Below are 19,225 nucleotides of genomic sequence, written 5' to 3'. Positions count from 1 at the left end.
GGAAGTCTCAGAAATAATGTTAGATGAAAGAGAGGCAAGTCAGCTATCAGATATTGAATTCAAAGCACTAGTTATCAGGAAATTCAAAGAGCTCACAATGAGCTACCAGAAACTAGAGGGGAGCTACCATGAGCTCTCCGCAAACTATATCAACATGAAAAAGGAAATAGAAACTATCACCAAAGGACAAGAGGAAATGAAGAATACAATTTCGGAACTGAAGAACACAGTAGAAGGAATGAAAAGCAGGATCGATGAGGCAGAAGATCGGATCAGTGAGTTGGAGGACACAGTAGAAAGAATCTCCCAGAAAGAGCAAGAAAGGGAAAAGAGGCTCAAAAAGAATGAAGATGGACTAAGAGAAATGCAAGATAATATGAAACGTAATAATATCCGAATAATAGGAATACCAGAAGGAGAAGAAGAAGAACAAGGGATAGAAAACCTATTTGAAAGAGTAATGATGGAAAATTTTCCTAATTTGATGAGAGAAAAAGTTACACGAATCCAGGAATCACAGAGAGTCCCATTCAAGAGGAACCCAAAGAGGCCCACTTCAAGACACATCATCATTAAAATGGCAAAATTTCAAGACAAAGAGAGAATCCTAAAGGCAGCAAGGGAGAAAAAGGAAGTAACATACAAGGGAGCCCCAATAAGGTTAGCTACTGACTTCTCAATGGAAACACTCCAAGCAAGAAGAGAATGGCAAGAAATATTTCAAGTAATGAGAACCAGAGGCCTACAACCAAGGCTACTTTACCCAGCAAGGCTCTCAATCAAGATAGAAGGCCAAATAAAGAGCTTCCAAGACAAAAGAAGTCTAAAAGAATATGCCTCCACCAAACCAGCTCTACAAGAAATACTAAAAGGGCTGCTTTAAGGAAAGGAAGGAAAAGAGAGAGACAGAGAGGAACTGTGGTACAAAAATGGCAATGAATAAGTCCCTATCAATAATAACCTTGAATGTAAATGGATTAAATGCTCCAATCAAAAGACATAGAATAGCTGAATGGATAAGAAAGCATGACCCACACATATGCTGCCTACAGGAGACCCACCTCAGGACAAAAGACCATCACAGACTAAAAGTGAAAGGCTGGAAACAAATTTTCCAAGCAAATGGACAAGAAAAAAAAGCCGGGGTAGCAATTCTAATATCAGACAAAATAGACTTCAAAAAAAGGGCCATAAAGAGAGACCCAGAAGGTCACTTCATATTGCTCAAGGGAAGAATCCAGCACGAAGACATTAACATCATAAATATATATGCACCCAACATAGGAGCACCCAAATATATAAGAAAAATCCTAGAAGACTTCAAGAAAGATATTGACAGCAACACAATTATAGTAGGGGATTTTAACACCCCACTGTCAAAAATGGACAGATCTTCCAAACAAAATATCAACAAAGATATAGCAGCATTAAATGAAACTCTAGAAGAAATGGACTTGACTGATATATATAGAGCGCTTCATCCCAAAGAAGCTAAATACACATTCTTTTCAAATGCACATGGAACATTTTCAAAGATAGACCACATGATAGGACACAAAATGAGCCTCAACAAATTCAAGAAAATTGAAATCATACCAAGCATTTTCTCTGACCACAAGGGACTGAAATTAGAAACCAACCCCAAAGGAAAAAACCCAAAACACCCAAAATCATGGAGACTGAATGGTATGCTATTAAACAACGAATGGGTCAAGATTGAAATTAGGGAAGAAATCAAAAAGTTTCTGGAAACAAATGAAAATGAACTCACAACAACCCAAAACTTATGGGACACGGCCAAGGCAGTCCTGAGAGGGAAGTTCATAGCAATACAGGCTTACCTAAAGAAAATAGAAACATTTCAAACAAACAACCTAACCCGACGCCTGCAAGAACTCGAAGAACAACAACAAAGACAGCCCAGAGCAAGTACAAGGAAGGAAATAACCAAGATCAGAGCAGAATTAAATGACATAGAGACCAAAAGCACAATTATAAGGATCAATGAATCCAAGAGTTGGTTTTTTGAAAAGATAAACAAAATAGACAAGCCTTTAAGTAGGCTCATTAAGAAAAGAAGAGAGAGGACACAAATAAACACAATCAGAAATGAAAGAGGAGAGATTACAACTGATACCACAGAAATAGAAGGGATTGTAAGGAATTACTATGAAGAACTGTATGCCAAGAAATTTGAAAACCTAGGTGAAATGGACAAATTTCTAGAAAAATATAATCTTCCAAAACTCAATGAAGAAGAAGTAGAAAGCCTGAACAGACCAATAACAGCAAATGAAATTGAAGCAGTAATCAAAAAACTCCCATCACACAAAAGCCCCGGACCAGATGGTTTCACAGGAGAATTCTACAAAGCGTTTAAGGAAGAGCTAACCCCTATTCTTCACAGACTATTCCAAAAAATCCAAAATGATGGGAAACTCCCAAACTCTTTTTATGAAGCGAGCATTATCCTAATTCCAAAACCAGAGAGAGACACAACAAAGAAAGAAAATTACAGGCCAATATCACTGATGAACATAGATGCTAAAATCCTCAACAAAATATTGGCAAATCGCATCCAACAATACATCAAAAAGATCATACACCATGACCAAGTGGGATTCATCCCAGGGATGCAAGGATGGTTCAATATCCGCAAATCAGTAAATGTAATACACCACATAAACAAAAGCAAGGACAAAAACCACATGGTCATATCAATAGACGCGGAAAAAGCTTTTGATAAGGTACAACACCCATTTATGATAAAGGTACTCAGCAAAGTGGGAATAGAGGGAGCATTCCTCAATATAATAAAGGCCATATATGAAAGACCTACAGCCAACATCATACTGAATGGGCAAAAACTGAAAGCTTTTCCACTAAGATCAGGAACAAGACAAGGTTGTCCACTTTCACCACTTCTATTTAATATAGTATTGGAAGTTCTAGCCACAGCGATCAGACAAGAAAAGGAAATAAAAGGCATCCAAATCGGAAAGGAGGAAACAAAACTGTCACTGTTTGCAGATGACATGATAGTGTACATGGAAAATCCTATAGACTCTACCAAAAAACTGCTGGAACTAATAAATGAATTTGGCAAAACAGCGGGATACAAAGTCAATATCCAGAAATCAAAGGCATTTCTGTATACTAACAATGAATCAGCAGAAGCAGAAATCAAGAAAAAAATCCCATTCGATATAGCAAAAAGAAAAATAAAATATCTGGGAATAAATCTAACCAAGGAGGTTAAAGACCTGTATGCAGAAAATTACACAACACTGAAGACAGAAATCAAGGAAGACACAAACAAATGGAGACGTATACCGTGTTCATGGATTGGAAGAATTAACATCATCAAAATGTCCATACTACCCAAAGCAATTTACAGATTCAATGCAATACCTATTAAAGTACCAATGGCATATTTCACAGACATAGAACAAACACTTCAAAAATTTATATGGAACCATAAAAGACCCCGAATAGCAGCTGCAATGTTAAGAAAGAAGAACAAAGTAGGAGGGATCACAATACCTGATATCAAACTGTATTACAAGGCCACTGTAATCAAAACAGCCTGGTACTGGCATAAAAACAGGCACATAGACCAATGGAACAGAATAGAGAACCCAGAAATAAACCCAAATCTCTACAGTCAATTAATATTCGACAAAGGGGGCAGTATCATAAAATGGGGTAAAGATAGCCTCTTCAACAAATGGTGTTGGGAGAACTGGACAGCTACATGCAAAAAAATGAAACTCGAGCACCAACTTACATCATACACCAAAATAAATTCAAGGTGGATAAAAGACTTAAATATAAGCCATGACACCATTAAAGTCCTAGAGGAGAACATTGGCAGGAAAATCTCAGATATTTCACGCAGCAACATTTTTACTGATATGTCCCCTAGAGCAAGGACTATAAAGGAAAGAATAAACAAATGGGATCTCATCAAAATAAAAAGCTTCTGCGCAGCTAAAGAAAACAGCATTAAAATAAAAAGACAACCAACTGTATGGGAAAACATATTTGCCAATGATACCTCAGACAAAGGTTTAATCTCCAAAATATACAAAGAACTCACACGACTTCACTCTAAGAAGACAACTAACCCAATTAAAAAATGGGGAAAGGACTTGAACAGACACTTCTGCAAGGAGGACATACAGAGGATCCAGAGACACATGAAAAGATGCTCAATATCACTAGCTATCAGAGAGATGCAAATTAAAACTACAATGAGATACCACTTTACACCGGTGAGAATGGCTATCATAAACAAAGCAATAAACAACAAATGTTGGAGAGGGTGTGGGGAAAAGGGGACTCTGGTCCACTGTTGGTGGGATTGCAGACTGGTACAACCATTATGGAAAACAGTATGGAATTTTCTCAGAAAACTAAAATTGGACTTGCCTTTTGACCCAGCAATTCCACTGCTAGGATTGTATCCTAATAACCCTAAAACACCAATCCCAAAGAACCTATGCACCCCAATGTTCATAGCAGCACAATTTACAATAGCCAAGAGTTGGAAGCAACCTAGGTGCCCGTCAGTAAATGAATGGATTAAAAAACTATGGTACATATACGCAATGGAATTCTATGCAGCAGAAAGAAAGAAGGAGCTCCTACCTTTTGCAACATCATGGATGAAACTGGAAAGCATTATGCTGAGTGAAATAAGCCAGGTGTTGAAGGACAAATACCATCTGATCTCACCTTTAACAGGAAGCTAAACAACAAAGCAAACAAGCAAGCAAAATGTAACCAAAGACACTGAAATAGAGAACAGGCTGCCAGTGACCAGAGGGGAGAAGGGAGAGGGGAGGGAATTGCAGGGGAAATAGCAGAGGGATTTAGAGGAACATATATAAAGGACACATGGACAACAACTGAGAAGGGTGGAAATGGGAGGGAGGGGGAGCACCGGTGTGGGATGGGATGGGAGTAATAGACAGAAAACTGTACTTGAAAAATAATGAAATAAAAAATTGGGAAAAAATATAAAAAAAAATAAAAATAACCATTGTTATCACAGCCTAACGAGTTAACACTTTAAAGCAAAGCAAATAAATTTAGTATAGAAAATTCTTAAAGTGGTTTAAAAGGTGGCATATTTAGATGCCACCTTTGTGGTTATCTAAATATGCAACTTACAGAAAACTGAGGCTTAGTGAATTTAAATTCACCTGCAGAGAACATGGTGAAAGTGGGAGTTGAAAATCACTTTGTCTTTCTTCAAATCCCATGTTCTTAACCACTTTGTTACGCCTCACTATTTCTCTAAAATTTTGAGATCTTCAGCAAGGCCATCTGTTTCATACACTGTATAAGAATGCCTAAAATTACTTTAACAGAGCCATTCTTTAATGTTAAAAGTGCCTCTGTTTCTGATTCCATGGAAACTTCCATGGTTATCCCTCTGTAGCTATCCCACATGGACATTTGGTATGAGTAAAACATTTATTTTTTACTATGAAGTCATACACTGCCGTGCTGATCAATATTGATTTTTGGGAACTGGTCCTAGAGAGACTGGTAAAAATTAGCATTATGAACCAGTAAGGCTGAGGATCAGGCCTAGTGAAACCCTCTTGTAGTTGGTCCCTATCCTTCCGTAAACCACACTGTTGGTAAAGTGCCATGCTGCTAGAACCATAACATGTGACCCTGGTGGGAGAGCTCAGCTGGTTGCAACTGTCGGCTGATGCACCAGGGCTGCAGGTTGATCCCCTGACCCGTGATGTGCAGGGGTGGACCAATGAGTGCACAGGAGGGTGGAGTGACGGATGAATCTCTCTCTCTCGTTCTCTCTTAAAACAAACAAGCAATAAATTAAAAAAAAAGACACAACACTTACAAAAATATAAAAAAACTGATAAGAACATAAGAATGAATGACAAGCTTTAAATTTGATTTTGTGCTTCTTAGAAAGGAAATTAAAGTGGAGAAATATGGATTTTTATTTCTATTCATATTCATGAATCTAAGGATTCATAACAGCTCTTTTTATTTGTGCCTTGTGAAATAACACAAGCAATACATGATTATTATGAAAAATCAGAAAATAAATAACAATTCTTTTTGAAATGCATATAATCCCACCACCCAAAACTAATTCCTTTTAAAATTTCAGTGTGAGTTAATGTTTGGAAATGTTTACTTTTTTAAACTTCCATTTATATACATACATGTTAAAAATAGAACTATATTTTTATACTCTTTTTACTTACCAATATTTTGTAGTAAATATACTTGTATATTTCTATACATTTTCCCAATTATTTCCTTGAAATTAAGTTCAAAAAGTGGAATTGCTGGCTCTAGAAAAGTTTTCATAAAGAACTTCATTTTTGAGCTGGTTTTTGAAGAATGATTTTATCAAGTAAAGAATCAGAAGTAGACAACTGTAACACACTTTTTGGCTAAAAAACATTTAAATTAATTTAATTAATTTAAATTAGTTTTACATTAAAAACTAATTTATTTTTTACTTTAAAAACTAAATTAAGTGTTATAGTAAGGTCTTTGAAATATAAAGAGTGTCAAAAATTTTATGAAGCTCAATTTGTAAGCTTTTTTAAAGCAAATAATAATAATGAGTACACCTGTTAAAAATCATATTAGTGTAAGTGTGCAAGGCCAAGGTATTTTCCCAGGATGTTACAACTCAGCCTGGTTAAAAACCAAATAATTCAATTCATTCTTTTCTTCATTTGTACATCAATATACTTAGTGACATTTATTGGATAATTAATAAATTCAAGGCACTGTGGTAGACCTGTGGACACACTAAGATAAACACGGCTAGAAATATCTTTAGGAAGCTACACTGCAAACTTCCACAAATATTTAGCTTATATTTACTATGCTTTTGTTGCTACTGATTTTCTGAATCAGAATATTTTGATATGAGCCAGGTATATTGGAAAATGTATCAATATGATTCTTTTGAAAACCAGCGATGTAAGGAACAGCTTTCTGTTCTATCTCATTCAACTTCTATGGAAACACTTTTGTCCTTGGTTTGGTTTTAATTATAAAGTTGGCATGGAGTTTTCCCACTTAATTTATTCCCAAGGATATGATTCAGGGTTTCATAGACAACAATAAAAGGTTGTTTAGAGCAACAACTCTTAATTGCGGTTCAGACTCATGTTTGAAGTATTGCACTCTGGCCTGAGTGTGTTGGACTCCACTGAGAAACAGCAAAGGTCAGTGGCGGCAGGGAGAGGGGTCCCCGTAGCTTCTGAGGACTGAAAGAAATAGAAGGAGGGCAAGGTAATGCTCCCTTTCTCTTGCTGCTTTTAAGATTCTCTCTTTATCTTTAATCTTTAATATTTTAATTATGGTGTATCTTGGTGTGGTTCTGTTTGGGTCTATCTTGTTTGGGACTCTCTGTGCTTCCTGTCTATTTCCTTCACCAAATTAGGCTTTTTTTCTTTCATTATATTTTCAAATAAGTTTTCAATTTCTTGATCTTTTTCTTCTCCTTCCAGCACCCCTATGATTTGAGTGTTGGTACATTTGAAGTTGTCCCAGAGGCTCCTTAGCCTGCCCTTGTTTTTTTGGATTCTTTTTTCTTCTTGTTCTGATTGAATATTTTTTTCTTCCTTAGGTTCCAAATCATTGATTTGATTCCTGGCTTCATCCCCACTCCTGTTGTTTCCCTGTAAAGTTTTCTTTATTTCACTTATGTAGCCTATGTTTCTGCCTGGGTCTTTTTATGTTGTTGAAGTACCCAATGAGTTCCTTGATCATCCAAATAACAAGGTTTTGAACTCTGCATCTGATACATTGCTTATCTCCATTTCATTTAGTTCTTTTCTTCAGGTTTTGTTCTTTTCTTTCATTTGGGCCATATTTCTTTGTTTCTTCCTTTTGGCAGCTCCCTGTGTTTGTTTCTGTGTATTAGGTAGAGCTTCTTTGATTCCCTGTCTTAATAGCATGACATATAGTAAAAAAGCATGTTGGTAAATCAGATTGGGCAGACCCTTAGGTAATCACCAGGTCCAGGCAATCCATGTTAAGTAGATTGATGGAGTCTCTGATATTGCTGCTCTGTGGCTCTGTGTGGGGGAGATCTCAGAGAAGGGACAATGCCACAGCCTGGACTCTGGGAGAAACTGTCTGTCCCCTGGCACTCGCTCTGATATAAGGAGAAACTTCAATTTTTCCCTGTGTGCCACTGGTCCCTTCCAGCGGCTGGCCCTGTGCTGAAGCCCAGAGGGAGTGAGTCTGCAGAAGTTCTAAGTCTGTTGTGACTCCTTTATGAGGAGACACCTACGAATCCTGCAGTTTCTTCAGCTGCCCCAACCCCTACTGGTTTTTATCATCAGAACTTATGAGGACCTATCTTTCTGGTACTGGAACCCTGGGCTGGGTGATCTGGTGTGGGGCTGGGACCCCTTGCTCCCCAGGTCTCCCTCCCGATTTTTTCCCACCACACGGTGTGGAGCCACTTGCTTTGTGTCTCTGAGCCTCTTCGCCTCTCCACGTGTCTCTGCGCTTCCTACATGTCTAGATGCATGTGGTTTCTTTAATTCCTTCATTGTTGCAATTCCATACAGCTTGATTTTCTGATGATTCTGGGTGATATTTGTTTTGTAGTCTAGTTGTAATTTTTGTGGTGGTTGTGTGAGGAGGCAAGCCATGTTTACCTAAGCCTCCATCTTGATTGAGTATATTGTTTTTCTTCCCTGTGTCCAGATTTAATATTCATTTTTATCAAATAGTGTGGTCATGGCTCCAATGTTACTATGAAATTGAGAAGAACACAGCATTATTCCATTATACTTTTGAAAAACTGCTGTGTCTTTTATATTAGGTAAACAGACAGAGCTCCAAAACGGGATATACGTTTCTATTCTGCTTCTGTTCATGCTGATGTTACATGAAAGCACGTCCTTGGAGCCAAGAGTGAACAAGACTGCTTCTTAAAGAAGAAAGGATAAAGCAGGATAAAGACATCAAAGCTGTTGCTATTACATCTTATCCTGAAAGAAATAAGAAATTACTAGGAAGGATCAGAACGTAACGAAAATGGGGTTACTATTACAAATCCTCCTGAGAATTTCAGATGAAGTTTGGAAGTTTCAGGGGAGGAGATGTATTTGTCTAACTGACAAAGCGTCTGTGAAGTTTTCCTGTTAATGGAAACAAAAGGCAGGGGCTGTATGTCTCAAAAATCAGGTAAATAGATCTAAAAATGCATAAAGTGAAAGTGTTAGGTTTTGAAAAACTTTTAAAGACACTTTCAAGATTTCTCAAAATACAGCTTCCTGTTCAATAGAAACTCACTGAGAACTGGTGTCACCAGGGCAGCATCAATCAGCATCAGTAGATTGTTACATTTGAGGTTTCCCATGGTTTCAGGTACTGAAGAAGCGCTGTTTGTTGTTTCATAATGTTTCATTTGTTCAACAAGTTCTTTAAAGCTCCCACTTTCTGCAAGGCTCTGTGCTGAGGACTGTAGAGGATTCTAAGATGTTTGGGGTGATTATTATATCCTTAAGAAGAAGACATAAGAAGAATGCAATAGTTGCTGACCATGATTTTTTACAAAAAATCATGATCTTTTACAAAGCTTACCAAAAATTAATTTCAACAAAATTGATGACTTATAATGAGAACAAAAAGATCCCATAGTATTAGTTTCAAGGAATGTTTTATTCTAGGTGTACAACTGATCTCTCTTTTGTGACCTATGTGAAAATTCTCCCTTCCCTTCAACTATGTTCCACTGTATTTGTGTGTCCTGAGAAACCCAGCACCATTTAGGGGTGCTGGGCAATGTTGAGACCAGGCTCTGGAATAGGAAACCTGGGTTAGAATAACTGTCTCAGTACTTGGTAGTTTTGTGATTTGAGCAAGTCCTATAATTACCCTCTACCTCAGTTTTCTATTCTGTAAAATGGGGATAATAAGACTGACTTTACAGGATTGATAAAATTAAAGAACATTGTAAAGCATTTAGCAAACTGCTTAGCAATACTAAACACACATTAACTGGTAGTTTATGATTTAAAAAATAAATCTAACAATATCACTCCTTTGTTCAAAACTAGGTGTATTTAATTGCTTTCCATTGCACTTAGAATCCAAACTGCCCATTACCACTTAAGATGGCTTACCATGCTTTACAGAATCTTCCCTCCACTTATCATAGTGTTACAGAAAACAACTCAGCCGCTTTCGGGTGTACAGGGTGGAAGTTTATTTTATGCGTGTGGACCCAAAGGAGCCAGTCTCCAAATTCTGGGCCCTGAGCAGTGGGAAAGCAGTTATTTTTATAGGGCAAGGGAGGGCCCGCCCTTCAGACCAAAAACAGGAGGCAGCTTACAGAAGTAGAGAGCAGAGCATTTCATTATCTCTGGTATGTAGATGATAAGCTAGAGAAACAAGGCAAATCACTGGGCTGTAAAAAACCTGGGCTGTAAAAACAACTCCCTAATTGCTGTGCTGTATTTTAAAATAGCCATCAATTTCCCCCAACAGTAGCACTTCCTGCACGACTCTTTCCCTGCATTACATACTTTCAGCCACCCTTGGCCCTTTGCTGTAATTGGATAATGCTGTTCCTCCTTCCTCCAGGGATCTCCAAACTTGTTTTCTAACTATGAAACCTCTGCAGCGAGATTGTCCAGTGGCCCTCTCCCATTTTCACATGAACCTTTTTCAGTGAAGCCTCAGAATCAGTTCCATTGTCTCAGCCATGCCTGACTTGGCTGTCATATCTAGCAGTTATTCCCCTCAGTAGGGTTCCAGTCACTCTTTCCTGTTCTTAAACTCTCATAGGTGAAGAAGTTCTTGCCCTCCCTCTCAAGACAGAAATCTAGAGAAGAGGCAAAACAGATTCAAAAGGGGATGTTTGCTACAAACAAAGTGGAGGGAAAGGAGAAATGGCAGGAGCCTGATGCACCAAGAAAGCACATACTAAGGAAGAGTATGGCTCCCAAGTTGGTGCTGGCGTCTGGGTTATACAGGGCTGGGTTCTTTGTGCAGGCACAGAGCTCTTTCAGGGAGTGCTTGAAGAGAAGCTTTAGACTTGTTGAAGAGAGGCTTAATAAAATAGCTGAAGAGCATTCCCATCCATATAAGAGAGGCTCAACATGTCTCAGTGCCACTTAACACTGAAATTCTTTAGTTATCTTTGTCATTTCTTACTAGATTGTAAGTCAGAGAAAAGGACCTGTAAAGGAAAGACTGCATCTCCCTCCACTCAAATGCTCTGTCCCCAATCCCTGACAGTGCCGTGCGCATGGAGATGCTCTGAAAATTCTGAATGTCTGGAAGCACTTTTTTTCTATGAAAAACAAGCCCTGTTCTGTTAAACTCTATTTCTAGAGAAAAAGGATAGCATTAGAAATTAGGTTCTTTATCAAGGGGTTCTTGAATCAATGTAGTCTCTTTAAATGTATAAAATGAAAGTTTTGAATTTTAAAGAGCACAACAGTTGTAGATAAAAATAATTAGTGCATTCAGGTAAGATCTACTGATTTGTTGTATCTTAATTATAAACTTTATTTATTTTTTAAATTTTTATTTTTTTTAATTTTAATTTTTATTTAATTCTTGTTCAAGTACAGTTTTCTGTCTTATATTCCCAGCCATGCCCCCCCACCCAGTGCTCCCCACCTCCCTCCCATTTCCGCCCCCCACCCTTAGTTATTGTCCATGTGTCCTTTATACTTGTTCATGTGAGTCCATCCCCTTTTCCCCTATGATTCTCTCCCCTCCCTCCTCTGGACCCTGTCAGCCTGTTCCGTATTTGAGTGTCATTGATCATATTTTGCTTGCCTGTTTCTTTTGTTGTTTAGATTCCTGTTAAAGGTGAGATCATATGGTATTTGTCTTTCACCACCTGGCTTATTTCGCTCAGCATGATGCTTTCCAGTTCCATCCAGGATGTTGCAAAGGGTAGGAGCTCCTTCTTCCTTTCTGCAGCATAGAATTCCATTGTGTAAATATATCATAGCTTTTTGATCCAGTCATTGACCAATGGACATCTAGGTTGCTTCCAACTCTTGGCTACTGTAAATTGTGCTGCTATGAACATTGAAGTGCATAGGTTCTTTAATTGTTAATTCTAATTTTGTACCTAAATTATTACCTAGTGACTATTAAAAATAAAAAGGCATGCCGAATTTTAAAATTATGAGTCCTATATTTCATGTTAATAGTAAACAAAATAATCTAAATATTACTTACTCTTAAAATCCACAGACTAAGTCATAGTTTTATAGTTATTTGTTCACAGTGTCACAGTAGGGCCTGTGCTGTGGCGCCTTGTTCTGGCTGCTCTAGGTGCATGCGTTTTTGTGGGTTCCTCAGGAAGAACACATTTCTTTGATATCCCTAGTGGTTGATGTAGTTTAAAGCAATGAAAAGTTTGTCCTTCAGTGGGATTGTATTAAAGAATATTTTAAAAATATTCACTTGTTGGTATTCTGCTGGCAGTTAGACTTACAATAGCAGACACATGTGACTCTATTTTTCAGGGTTTAATATTTCACTAATGAAGTGTGTCAGCCTGACTTTTGAGCTTTTTACTCTAAATTAGCCACTCCGAACTAAAGAATGAATGTGGAAGAAGTTTGCAGACTGGAGAAGGTGTTAGGAAATTGAAGATAGCAAAATTATTCCCATTCCCTCTTACCATGAGTAATAAGTTCAGTAAGAACAAACAAAAAAGCAAAGGGTATGAAGATATTTACACAATGATGTTTTAATGAAATAAATAGTTGTAGTGCATGGTGTATGCAATATAAATCACATTATTAAGGTGTTCCTATTAATTATAACAAAATTATTCATTCACTCAGAAAATATTTGTGCACTTACATGAAAATACGTGAATGAACAAACAGACAAAAAATTTCTGCCTATAATAATTATCAGTTATAATTTTAATGACGTTTAGCTTACAAAAACTTAAAGTTTCTTAGATGACTTGCACTTTATAAATCTACCATGAGAATATATATATAAATTATTTTTTTTCACTTTGTATTTTGCAAGTATCTGTTGTTTTTAAAATAGAACTGGCTACTTGAATAAATAAATCAATTGAAGACTATCTTAAGAAATCAATACTAATCACCTATCCTTGAAAAAAACTAAGTGAATGTAAAGATATTCTTATCAAAGTAGGGATTCAAAATACTGATAAGCACAATTGATGTTTAGAGACAAGACATGGGGCATGAAGTCAACTAGACCACTGAGGAAGTCAAATGCTCATTTGTGCTTCCTATAACTGTCAATTTTCATTTGCCTTGTGCTTCATAGGAGGCAGTCTTTTTTTTTTTTTTTGGTGTCAGATGGGTGCAAGATTTATTGGGCTGATCCCTTGTTAGGTTATGTAATGTCTAATCCCTGGGTTATACACTTGAAGCTACTGTGATAGTGTATATAAACTGTAACTGAAAATAAAAAATAATTTTAAAAAAGTTAGATCTTGCTCCTCAGCCAGATTTTTCCCCCTTACTTCTTTACTTTTCCAGAGTCCTCTATTTCCCCTGCTATTTTTTTCCCCAATTTTTTTATTTAATTATTTTTCAAGTACAGGAGGCAGTCTTTAGATAACATTTTTACTTGACCTTACGCAAAGGATTCGTATTTTATTTTTTAATCCTCATCAGAAGATTCTTTTTTCATTGCTTTTAGAGAGAGGGAAAGGAAGAGAGAGAAACATTGATGGGAGAGAGAAGTATCCATTGGTTACCTCCCTTATACACTGGCCTAAGGATCAAACCCCCAACCTAGATGTGTGGCCCGACTGGGAATCATACCTGCTGCCTTTCAGTTATGGGACACAGCTCCAAACAACTGAATCACACTGGGCCAGAGCTATCTTTTAAATAAATGAAGCTTCTATAGTGATGGTAGCCTTCTCTGTATAAAAAATTAGTAAATGTAATAGATTTTACACATTTACAGATTAAGGTTCATGGTTTCAACAGTTTTTCCAGCAATGGAGAGAATTCTTAATATTTTTACTGAAAGAAATTTGGGTCGGTTTTGCTCTAACACTGAAGCGAATCACTTGGTTTGTCTAGCAGGTGCTCAAAATAGTTTAGTGTTTTTGTTGCTCTCTCTTAAATTGATGCCAACTTTCTCTTTCTGTGAAAAAATTTCATTAACTGAGAGAGCAAATTGTATCAAAATTTGAACAGAGAAATTATGATTTGAGATATATCCAGGAAATATAGGACTGGTTGGAAACAGCCTCCTTTTTTCTTTTGAATGAAAAAGAAAAAAGGAGACTCCATAAATAATATATAATCAAATTTGGAGATTTCCTAAGGATTAGGCACATGTTTATAACATTACCCCAGACCTATTATTTGGGGTTCATTCACTTCACCTTGTTAATATTAAGTTCTAAATGATTAGGATTTAGATAAATATGTTTATAGTTGAATTTTAAAGCATATTTATACTGTGTTTACCATGGGGTGGTTATTAAAAGTATTAATGATTTTCTAGTTGGTTATTTTGTTTACGAACTTCTTTTATGTACAGAGACATGATGAAATTTTATTATAAGCATTTTGAATTTGTTGACATTTCAGTCAATAAAATTATTTCAAAACCTTTCCATTTCTACTCTGTTTACATCGATAGTGTCAAGTTTATGGCTGTGGTAACATTTGCAGCTATGGACAGCACAGATAGTTTAGAAAGAAAAGTTCAAACACAGAAGTATTTAGTGAGTTCTTATTAGGCTACACATGGGGTAGTTTATAATTGCTTTCCAGCATCTCACAGTCTTGATAGAGAGGGAGAGTTTGTGTGCATCAGAAGATTAGAATATCGTCAAAGATGAATGACCAGTTGAATACAATCAAGCACCAACCTTTATGACAAGTTACGGTAAGAGCCCTGTGTTCAAGGAGGGTTTAATGAACGAAGTGAACCTGAAAACAGATCTCAAAGACCTGGCTTTTCTTTAGAACTCGAAGAAATGGAATAGAGCACATTGTCTATAAAACTGTGAGACAGAACAAGTAGGTTATTGTAAGAAATTGAAGAGAGGGCATAGAGGAGGGAAGCTTCAACAGATTTCCCAGAGTGTGATGGTGCCTGACCTGAAGGCATATACTCATCCAGAAAGAACTTGGGATGCTCTCCACTATGCAGTGAGAAGTCGCGAGGGCTTGTGAGTATAGGACAGGTTCAGTCTGAGGACATTTTTCCATAACGTGTGCAAACAGTTTGAGGTAAATCCATACATTTGTTTGCCCTGATCCAAACAGATATTTGGAAGAGGAGAGACATTCCAAGTTAGAATGCTATGTAACTGTACTTTCTTCTTCATCTAACATTTATAAAATGCTGTGGTATGGTAGAACCTTTACCCAAGTGTTATAATCCTTTTCTTTTAAAGGAAATATAGGCTAAAATTAGAATTTTGACTGTTTTTCATTTGATAGAAAATGCAGTTTTCTAGGATGATTGAAGATCACAGAAATGTTGACCTCAAAGCTCTAAAATTTAATTCAGAGACTGTTTCTATATTAGGAATGGGGAATTTATTTTCTTGTTAGTATGAATGTACATGTTTAAACAATAGCACTGTGGCTGGAGCTCTATAAGTGAAAAAGGAAAAAAAAACACAGCTGGAACTTTTGGCCAATGTACATAATTAATAGAGTATTTTTAAAAATCTGGTTAAATTAAGAAAACCCTAGTGATTGACTATATTAAATTTATAAAATAATCATTTTTCTGGAATCATGCAAAGGGAACTCTCTGAAGAAAATAATGTTAAATAATAGAAGTTTTCATAGGTGGTGTGACATGTACTCAGTAAAAATTAAATCTAGAACAAAAGTTGAGAAAACCCTTACTAGTTGGCAAGATCATAGAAAGACTGAGGAAATATTTTAGAGGACAAAGTCTTTGTCCCTACTCCCCATAGGGGATCCCTTATGTTCTAAAATCTGTGCCATAGAAAGTCATTTGAATATTTCTTTATAATACTTCCTAACTATTCACTAAAGTATTTGTTTATGTTAATCTGTCTATAGGATGTTTCCAAGGAATGTTTAATGACACAAGAAAATGATCACCGTGTGAATGAAAAACGAAAACAAAATCAGACATTACCATTTCCATTCTGCAATGAAATTAATTAAACAACTATATAAAGTAAATTTTAGGAAATATATCACAATGCTTTTGGGGGGGTCCTTCAACTATGTTTTATTTCTGTGTAGATATATATTTTAAAATTATTAACATTAAACATTAATTTTTTATACTTGTAGGCAGGTGAGTGGTCTGTTTGTAGTTGCTGCTCTTGTATTTATTTTTATTGATACTTCAATATTTTTATCATAGATTTGTGTCAATTTTCTGTGTATCGAGAAAAAATAATTCTTGAATGCTATGTAAGTTGCATAATGTAGTTTTCATTATAGTGTTATGACTGGTTTATTTATTTCTTTTCTTTCATTTTTTTGATTTATTACTTTTCAAGTATGGATATCTCCATTTTCACCCACCACACCCTCCCCCACCCATCCCCACCTCCCACCCTCGAACCTACCCCCTTTGGCTTTGTCCATGAGTCCTTTATACATGTTCTTGATGATCCTACCCTTTGAACAATGAATGTTTTTCAAATTCAGGAATTTGTTACGTGCATTCTGATCACAATATACACGATGACACATTTTCACTCATGATTGACTTAATTAAACTGTAATTCTGTTTTAGTTCAAGCTTATGATTTATATCTGAAAGTGAAACATGATGAATGCATTAAAATTACAGGGCAACAGACAACTACCAACCAACAGCATGTACTTGGGATAAAGGAGAGTGTATGTTGCTTCACTTAAACTAAAATGCTGTATCATTCAGCATGTGTTCATCAGTTTTCAGTGGGAGGATAGAAAAAGTTTGAAACTCAGGTTACTGCTTGCTTTATCAAAAAGTTACAGACAGAGTTATGGGTCATTTTACTAGGTAAATGCTAGGAGCTGCTGCTAGGTAATTCCATTTTTCTTGAAGGCTTAGATATTTATTCCCCGAGTGTAGTGTTTGTAAAACATGTAAGGGGTTTTTCACAGAAAAACAGCTCCATTTAAAGGTGTGAATTCTGTGTATATTGCTGAACAATTCTGTTTTTTTGAAGACCCCAAGAGAGAAAAATGGGTAGCTCATTGTTTAAAATAGAAAACAAAACAAAGCAAAAATTGCTGAGTGACTTGAATTTTTACAGTGAATTTAAAATGGCTTCGGGTGCATTTTTAATGTCTTTATGATTTATATTTGCTCTGAGAATCTGGGGGATACTGGATAAATGCTTAAAAAATACAGTGCCTAGTTAATATGATTTAAATATTCTCTTGGGGGTAGGGGTGGAAAACTGGTCCCATTGTGAGTCCCATGGAGTCTATTTTATGAGAATGAATGTGCTTTGTATAAAAACTTGGTGATAGTGTGTAGTTCAGGTAAAGTAAAAAAAGCAAAAGGATATTGTTGAGGGCAAGGGGAACTAGCCAGAACATAGCTGTAAGGAAGCAAAAGGTGTTTTACTAACTAAGGCAAAGAGGCTCCAGGACACACCCGAAGAGCAGGGTGTGTTCCAGGATGTGGTGTAAGAGCAACCAGGTTAGTCAGGCAGATAGCCATCTGGACAGTTACTAGGGAGGGAAATTTTGCCCCTGAGCACAAGCTCAACTGACCAATCAAGTAAAGGAGCACGAGCCAGTGCACAAGTTAACTCACCAATAATCAGTAACCCTATTGTGCCCCTGAGCCAACCGCTAACCGCCACATCTGCTTCTGTATCCAGCTTGCTCGCGCGCCTCCATAAAACCCTAAGCTTGTAAGCGTTTGGCACGACTCCCATTTACAGCCCTCACGGACACTGTGTCCTTGGATACTTTGAGAGTTCGCCCCTGCGCAGGTTAAACTTGGCCAATAAAGTAACACCTTTGAAACCCTGAAAGTCTCCGAGATTTGTTCTCGCGGTTTCGAATGCAACAGATATGAGTTCAGATTATGGTTCTACAGTTAATGTTTTATGTGATCCTTAAAAAGCTATTGTAGAATACTGATGGAAAGGACATCAAATTATATTTTTTCAGGTTGTGAGACATTGCCTATGTGATTTACTCTCAAATTAATTTTGTTGTTTGTAAAGTGATGACACTGCTATAAATTTTACAGGGGTTATTGTGAGGATTAAGTAAAATGTATGAAGTGCCTAGGACATCACCTCATATTTTTTGCAGATTCAGTAAGTGGTGGTTTGCACGGTTGTTTGTATGTCTTCTTTCTGTCCAACTGTGGGTTTAGCCTGGGGTCCATGGACATCTAGGGGGTCACGGAGGGTCTCCATATAGGGGACTCCTTAAATTCTGTGCAAAATTTTGTGTATGTGCTTTTTTCCTGGAGAGAGTGTGTAGCTTTCATTGGATTTAAAACTTCTCTGTTAAATACCTTGATTACAAAGATACATGTTAAATTCTCTTCAGTTTAACAGTCAATTTATCTTATAGTCTGATTTAACAATTTACTTGTAGACAACTCAAAGGAATGACTACATGAATTATAAGGCAGACCTGAGGGTATAGGTGTAGTTATGGCAAAAAATTGCAAAAAGAACTAACTTAAAAGTGAAACATTTAGTCAATAGATTTTTGAAAATCTGTTTTTGTAAAATGGTCTCAGTTTTGAATTGACTTGATTTGTTGTTTTGTACAAAATCTTGTAAAAATGAGACCTTTGCTGTGGCTTAGAGAACAATGAGAATTTTCAGTATTTCATTTTAAACACATAATATAAAATTTATCTATAAAATGTTTGGTCATGTATAGGTGTTAATATAAAATGAAAGGATTTTATTTAACTTTTTAAATGGAGTTCTTTGAGTCTTTGATTTTTATATATAAGTACTTGCAATATATAAGGCTTCTTTCTATATTGCAAATGTTTGCCTAATAATATTAAGATCCAAGTATATGCTAAATATCCATGATTTATTTTTTCTATTTTTAGTGAGATATAATTGACTTTAACATTGTGCAAGCCTAAGGCATACAAGATGATGACTTGATACACACATACATTGTGAATGATTACCACAATATGGCCAGTCAACACCTCCATCGCCTCACAGTTAACTTGTGTGGGGGTGTGTTTGTGTGTGTGCTGAGGAAATTTAAGATATATTCTCTTAGCAACGTCT

This window comes from Sturnira hondurensis, unplaced genomic scaffold (genome assembly GCF_014824575.4).
Source record: "Sturnira hondurensis isolate 20B ecotype Veracruz unplaced genomic scaffold, ASM1482457v3 Scaffold0005329, whole genome shotgun sequence".
Lineage (NCBI taxonomy): Eukaryota > Metazoa > Chordata > Mammalia > Chiroptera > Phyllostomidae > Sturnira > Sturnira hondurensis.
The sequence above is the reverse complement of the archived record's forward strand: the minus strand, read 5'-3'. Positions refer to the sequence as shown.